Source organism: Jaculus jaculus, unplaced genomic scaffold, assembly GCF_020740685.1.
Source record: "Jaculus jaculus isolate mJacJac1 unplaced genomic scaffold, mJacJac1.mat.Y.cur mat_scaffold_45_1_1178333_arrow_ctg1, whole genome shotgun sequence".
Classification (NCBI taxonomy): Eukaryota; Metazoa; Chordata; class Mammalia; order Rodentia; family Dipodidae; genus Jaculus; species Jaculus jaculus.
In genome coordinates, this window is record NW_025423498.1 from 156,476 (window position 1) to 162,924 (window position 6,449).

Sequence of the window (6,449 nt, forward strand, 5' to 3'; positions counted from 1 at the left end):
TCTCTCTCTCTGTCTGACTCTTCCTCTCTCACACTTTCTCTCAAATGAACAAATAATTTTTTTAGGTGTACTGAAAGATCTTTATTGCCCACCAGCCACCAACATTCTCCAAGCCACACCCAGGGACTTCTGGGTCTCTCGAACCTACTCAAAGGACCCATGAGATAGAGCCACAGTTCAGCTGTCTCCTTGCAGGAGATCAATTGCTTCTATGGTGTACAATGGCTACTCATGGGACCAAGCAGCATTCTTGTGGAGGAGGATAGGAGAGGGCACCTCTTGGCATTCATTATGTAAGGTTTCCCCTGAAGAGTAACGTGGGGCCGGAGGGGCTCCCTAAGCGGGGATGGCACCAGTGGCAAGGAGCACCACGAGGAGGAGGATAAAAACAATCACACAGATGAGGACAACCATCTTCACATTCTTCCACCAGAACTTCCGGGCCACCTTTTGTGATGTCTTGAAGTGCTCAGATGTAGCTTCCAGATCTTCTGTCTTGTTGCGGAGATGGTCCAAGCTCTCCTCACGAGCCAGAATCCGTTCCACATTCTGGGTCATAATATTCTTGACGCCCTCCACCTCACTCTGCAGATTTCACATGTGGTCATTTCCTGCGCTTCCCTGGGCGGCCCTCACTACACTTCCTGCTTGCTCCCACTCACAGCCGGCCTCTGGCCCCTCCCCTTTTTCTTTTTGCTTTTTTGAGATAGGCTTTCACTCTAGTCTAGGTGGACTTGGAGTTCACTCTGTAGTCTCAGGGTGGCCTTGAACTCACAGTGATCCTCCTACCTCTGCCTCCTGAGTGCTGGGATTAAAGGCATGTGCCACCACACCTGGCTAAATAAATGTTTTTTAAAGAGAAGGCATGTCATAATTGTTGCTTTCTCACCCCTATCTCTTCCTTTCATCTCTTCCTGTCTCATGTCTTATACACACAAGTAAGAGACAATGAAAAAGAGCACCACAATCTATAAGTCACTACTTTTGATTTGAACAGCAACTCAAGACGGCTACCATACAAGCTACAGTCATGTATGTGAGTTGGTCTTTTTAATTTTTTAAAATATTTTACTTCATTTTTGTTTTTGTATTTGAGAGACACTTGAGGTGACATTTTCAGCCTTGGTTGGTGGAAGCTAGGGGTCTGATGGTACATTAAAAATGGATTCACATAGTAGCATAGGATGTTCGGTCACACACAGAGACTGGCAATAAGTGGCTATTTAGGAAACAAAGGTAACACAAAGATAACACTGGACCTGCAACATTGCAACTCCCCATGACCACCGACAGTCAGCCAGACATAGAATATTTATCAGAGATGTGGCTATTTTTTCTGGAAAATTCAGTAAATACCATAAAACCACCAAGTCATGCAACAAGATCTTGTTGACTATTCAGGATGATTGTCATGAAAAGAAATCCTTTGTTGAAGTTCCTAGCAGAGATGAGTGTCATGAGAGAGAACACTGGATAGGTTATCCTGTGGGGACACTCTGGGAAAGCAGAGTTACCCTGGCCCTTCGTTATCCTGTAGGCGGCTGTGTCAACCTCGACTGAATGCTCCTGACAGTGAGACTGAGGATTCATGGTCTCGCTCCATCTCACCACATTGCCAGCCTCCAACCAATGGCTTAGGACATTTATGTCCCTTTCTGTGCAGAAATAAAGCCGTTGGGTGGGCTGGGGAGATGGCTCAGTGGATAAGGTGTTTGCCACATAAGCATGAGGACCTGAGTTCAGATCCCCAACACCCAGGTAAAAACTAGGGGTGCTGGCTTGTACCCATAATCCTAGCACAGATGAGGTAGAGGCAGGAGGTTTCCTGGGACTTGCTGCTGGTTAGATAATCTAGTTGAATTGGTGAGTTTCAGGTCTCAGTGAAATAGTTTGTCTCAAAAAAAGATAAAGTGCAGAGCAATTGAAGAAGGAGCCTGGCATTGTCCTCTGGCTACACACGTGTGTGCACAAAAAGTGTAAAACTACACATAAATATGTATCCCCTTTCACACAAACCACACACACACAAACAAACCTTCCCCCTAAAAACTGAGTGTTATACACCCATGTTACCTCAGTGGTAGGCTGAGGTGGGAGAGTCAAGAGTTCAAGGCAAGTCTAGACTATATAGAGATCCTGTCTCAAAATACAAGAGCAAAAAGGAGAGGGGAGGGAGAAATAAAGGAGGGGAAGGAAAGTGGTGCTGTGGCCAGTGACACAGGGTTCATGTTCTAGAAGTGGGACTGCAATGCATAGACAAAGAAACTCACAACACCCATTAGACACGCAGAAGAGGGCGAACCGATGGGCTCTCTGTCACAACTGGGATGAGAGGCACTGAATCTTAGCCTACCATGTTTTTAATCTTAGGTTTATGCATATATCACAAATAGCTTATGGATGCATCATGAATAATGACTTTGACATAATACAAATTGTCTTGAGAATACTTGACTTTTTGACATGTGGTTAAAAGATAACAGGTCTGTTTTCTAGGAAGATATCTGGCTATCGTAAACAGAGCATGGGAGACTGTGGTTAGGATTTCACTTATTTTTTGTATAATTTGAGTGGGAGCAGCTGCATTCCTCAAACTGCATTGGCACACACATTTACATTTATACAATTATGTTGTCAGTAACATGGAGAGAAGACAGTGGTCTCCAACAAAGAGGGAAGGAAGGAAGGGAGCAAAATAGGGGAAAGAGGAGGAAAAGAAAGGCAAGCAGGAAAAAAGAGGGGAAAGGAAAGAGAATAATGGGAAGAAGAAATGAAGGCAGGGAGAAGAAGAGGGGAAAGGATGAAGAATGGAATGAAGGAAAAAGAGGTGGGAAGGAAGGAGACTAGGAAGATGGAAGGAAAGAAAGGAAGAAGAAAGTATGAAAAGAAAGGAAGGAAAGGAGAAAAAAGAGGGGGAAGGGAGGAGAAGAATAGAAGAAAAGGAAAAAGAGTGGGAAAGAAAGGAGAAGAATGGAAATAAGGTAGAAAGGAAGGAGGGAGAGAAGGAGGGAAGGAAGGGATGAAACAAAAAGGGAAAACAATGGAAGAATGGAAGGAAGAAAGAAAGGAAGGAAGGAAGGAAGGAAGGAAGGAAGGAAGGAAGGAAGGCAGGCAGGAAGGAAAGGAGAAAAAAGATGAGGAAGGGTAGAATGGTAGGAAGGAAAGGAAGAAGGAAGATATGATGGTTTGATTCATATGTCCCCCATAGACCTAAGTGTTCTAAATGCTAGGTTCCCAGCTGATGGAGATTTGGGAACTAACACCTCTTAGATGCAGTGTATTGCTGGGCTTATGTGTATTATAGCCAGTTTCCCTTTGCCAGTGTTTGGTGCACTCTCTTGTTCCAGTTGTCCACCTGATTTGGCAAGGAAGTGATATCCACTCTCTGCTCATGCTATCCTTTCACCCTATCATCGTGGAGCTTCCTCTTGAGCCTGTAAGCCAAAATAATTTTTTTTTCCTCCTCAAACTGCTTTTTGATGGGTGATTTCTGCCAGCAATGCAAACCTGACTGAAACAGAAGGGCAGGCAAGGAAAGCAGGTCAGGGCCTCAGAACACAGGCCTGAGTGCAGCCAATCCATGTGGGTTGACCCGAGTGTTGTCAGTCATACACAGTGGGCTTGTGAGATCTTCTGGCCCAGAGTCACCCTGTCCCAGGAGGCCTCCTCAGACTCTAGTAATCTCTATATCTGCTCTCTGAGTAACGGGGTGCACAAGGTCTGTGAGCTACAAAGCCCCTGCTCCAATACAGCTGCATTCCAGGTAGCAGGAACCCCTGCATCTGCTCTCTGGGTGGGTGGTCGGGGGGGCACACAAACTCCATGACCTACAGTGTTTCTGCTCCAAAGTGCCAAAGTACTGCACCCTATTCCTTATGAAAGCACCCTCCCCTCCTGCAGAGTGGATGGCTCCAGCCTCCCCCATGCCACTAGCAGATGGAATGGCCTGTGACTGTGACATCACAGTGCTGTGGCTCAACCAAAGATAGTGGGGAAATGTGTGGGGGTAGCAGCACAGTTCATTTTCCTGAGCCTCTATCCAGCAGGATGGCGAGCAGGCAGGTAGCCTTGGCTGTCCACGTGAGTGAAGCCACTCAGCAGCGGGTAGGAGGGCCCAAGGGGCAGTGCTGTGAGGACACCAGGTGACAGGCCCTGCTGAGGCCAACACCCAGCTCCAGCATCACCCAAGATTGTCAGCATCTCTCAGTATTTTCTTCATTGTCCTGTGGATGGGAAGAGAAGGTATAAAAACCTACACTGTTAGGTACTAAATGCTAGAAGGAAAAAGCAGGAAGGACAGTAGATGAAGTCTTGGCTTTGCTAGCCTCTGGCCATAACTCAGAATACTAAATGCTTTTAGGATGTAACAAATGGATATAGAGCATTACTAAGTGTTATTAACAAAATTGGAAGTGTCCTGAGTTTAATAAACTGACTCTAATTTGAGAATAGTTGTCTGTCTAAGGTTCTCATGGTGATAGGCAGGTAGAGACTTTTAGAGATGTCATTAGACTTGTGAAGAGATGACAGGTTGGGAGGGGCAGGCTGGTGTGGGGAAAATCCTGACACTTCAGGAAAGGAAGAAGAGTTTAGTTACTGAATGGAAAGGAAGAACAGGGAATTACAGGCACAGAGGTGCCTAGTCTCTTGTTTGAATGAGATTTAGATTGGTTGGTTAATGTGGTAGTTAGGGTGTCTATAGGAATTTAGAAGATGAGGACATTAAGGAGACAAGTAATATGATTCAAGTATCTTGTATGTGAATGAGCACATGATGCCACAGAGTACATGTGGAGGTCTGAGGACAACTTCGACTTTGCTTTACACAAGGTCTTCTGAGTCATCCCAAGGTCACTGCCATCTGAAAAGAGAAGGTTCTCCACCAAAAGTGAGAGTAGCATTAATATATGGTTATGAACTTTAAGAGAAGCGATTACTGGGCAGTTTGATAAGCATAGTATAAACATTTAGCCAGACAGCAGCAGATGTTATACCCCTAGGGCTCATGGTTACCCCTATTGTAGGTTTTCAGTATCAGAGATGTATTCCCTCCCATGGAGCAGGCCTCCAGTCCAATTAAAGGGCAATTGGTATCCACCATGACAGACATGCCACCATTTTACCCGTTGGCTAATTTGGCCTAGTTGGGCAAACATAAGGCATGCAGTGTCCACTGCTGAGTATCTTCACTGGTGATCTCTCTCTCTCTCATTGAAGTGCATGCAGAATGACTTCTTCCAGCTTTGTGTCAGCTGTTCTACATGGAGGAGTTTATCAGTTCAGCTCCAGCAGGATTTCTCAGTGGCCGTGCAGCCCAAGTATGTGGAGTCTTTGGCAATAGGGTCTTACCATCTATTCCTGGTGGGAAACCAGGGGCCTTGGGAATGGCCTGTAATCTTTTGGATACATCAGGGACCTCCCTGGCCAAAAACTTACTGGAAGGTATCCCATACCTGGATTTGAAAAATTTCTAGTAACAATCTCTGGCTGTTCCGTTGTCCAAAACAGTAGGTTTCCATATGATTTATTTATATCCTTTTAGATTTTGATTAGCTCTTCCTTCCATTACTCATTCTCTTCTCCTGACCTCACTTTGGGCCTTTTCAACCCCATTAATCTATTCTTCGACTTACATATATACAATACCATCCTATTAAGTACTCCCCTTCCTTCCTTTCTATTCCCTTTATATCTCCTTTCTTCCTTACTGGCCTCTGCTACTGAGATTTTTTCCTACTCACACAGAAGTCCAATCATCTATAGCTAGGATCCACATATGAGAGAGAACATTCAACATATAGCTTTCTGGGCCTGGGTTACCTCACAATATAATCCTCTCCAGGTCCATTGATTTTCCAGAGAATTTCATAACTTCATTTTTCTTTATCAGTGAGTAGAATGCCATTGTGTAACTTTGCCATATCTTCATTATCCACTCATCAGTTGAGAGATATCTAGGCTGCTTCCATTTCCCAGCTATTGTGAATAGAGTGGCAAAAAACATGGTTGAGCAAGTATCTGTAAGGAAATGAGATGAGTCCTTAGGATATATACCTAGCAGTGCCATAGCTAGGTCATAGGATAGATCTATTTTTAGCTGTCTTAGGAACATCCACACTGATTTCCACAATGGCTGGAACAGATTGCATCCCCAACAATGTAGAAGGGTTCCTCTTTTTCTGCATCCTTGTCAGCATTTATAGTTATTTGTTTACATGATGGTAACCAATCTGACAGGAGTGAGATGGAATCTCAATGTAGTTTTAATCTGCATTTCCCTGATGACTAGGGATATAGAACATATTTTTAGATGTTTATACGTCATCTGTATTTCTTCTTTAGAGAACTCTTTATTTATTTCCACAGCCAATTTTTTAATTGGGTGATTTGATTTCTTATTATTTAATTTTTTGAGTTCTTTGCATATCCTAGATATTAATCCTCTATCA

General features: G+C 44.1%; 1 pseudogene; it reads right to left on the reverse strand.

Moving 5' to 3' along the window:
* Positions 1-336: 336 nt before the first annotated feature.
* On the reverse strand, positions 337-1,590 carry LOC123457415 (annotated as a pseudogene).
* Between the last annotated feature and the right edge of the window lie 4,859 nt (positions 1,591-6,449).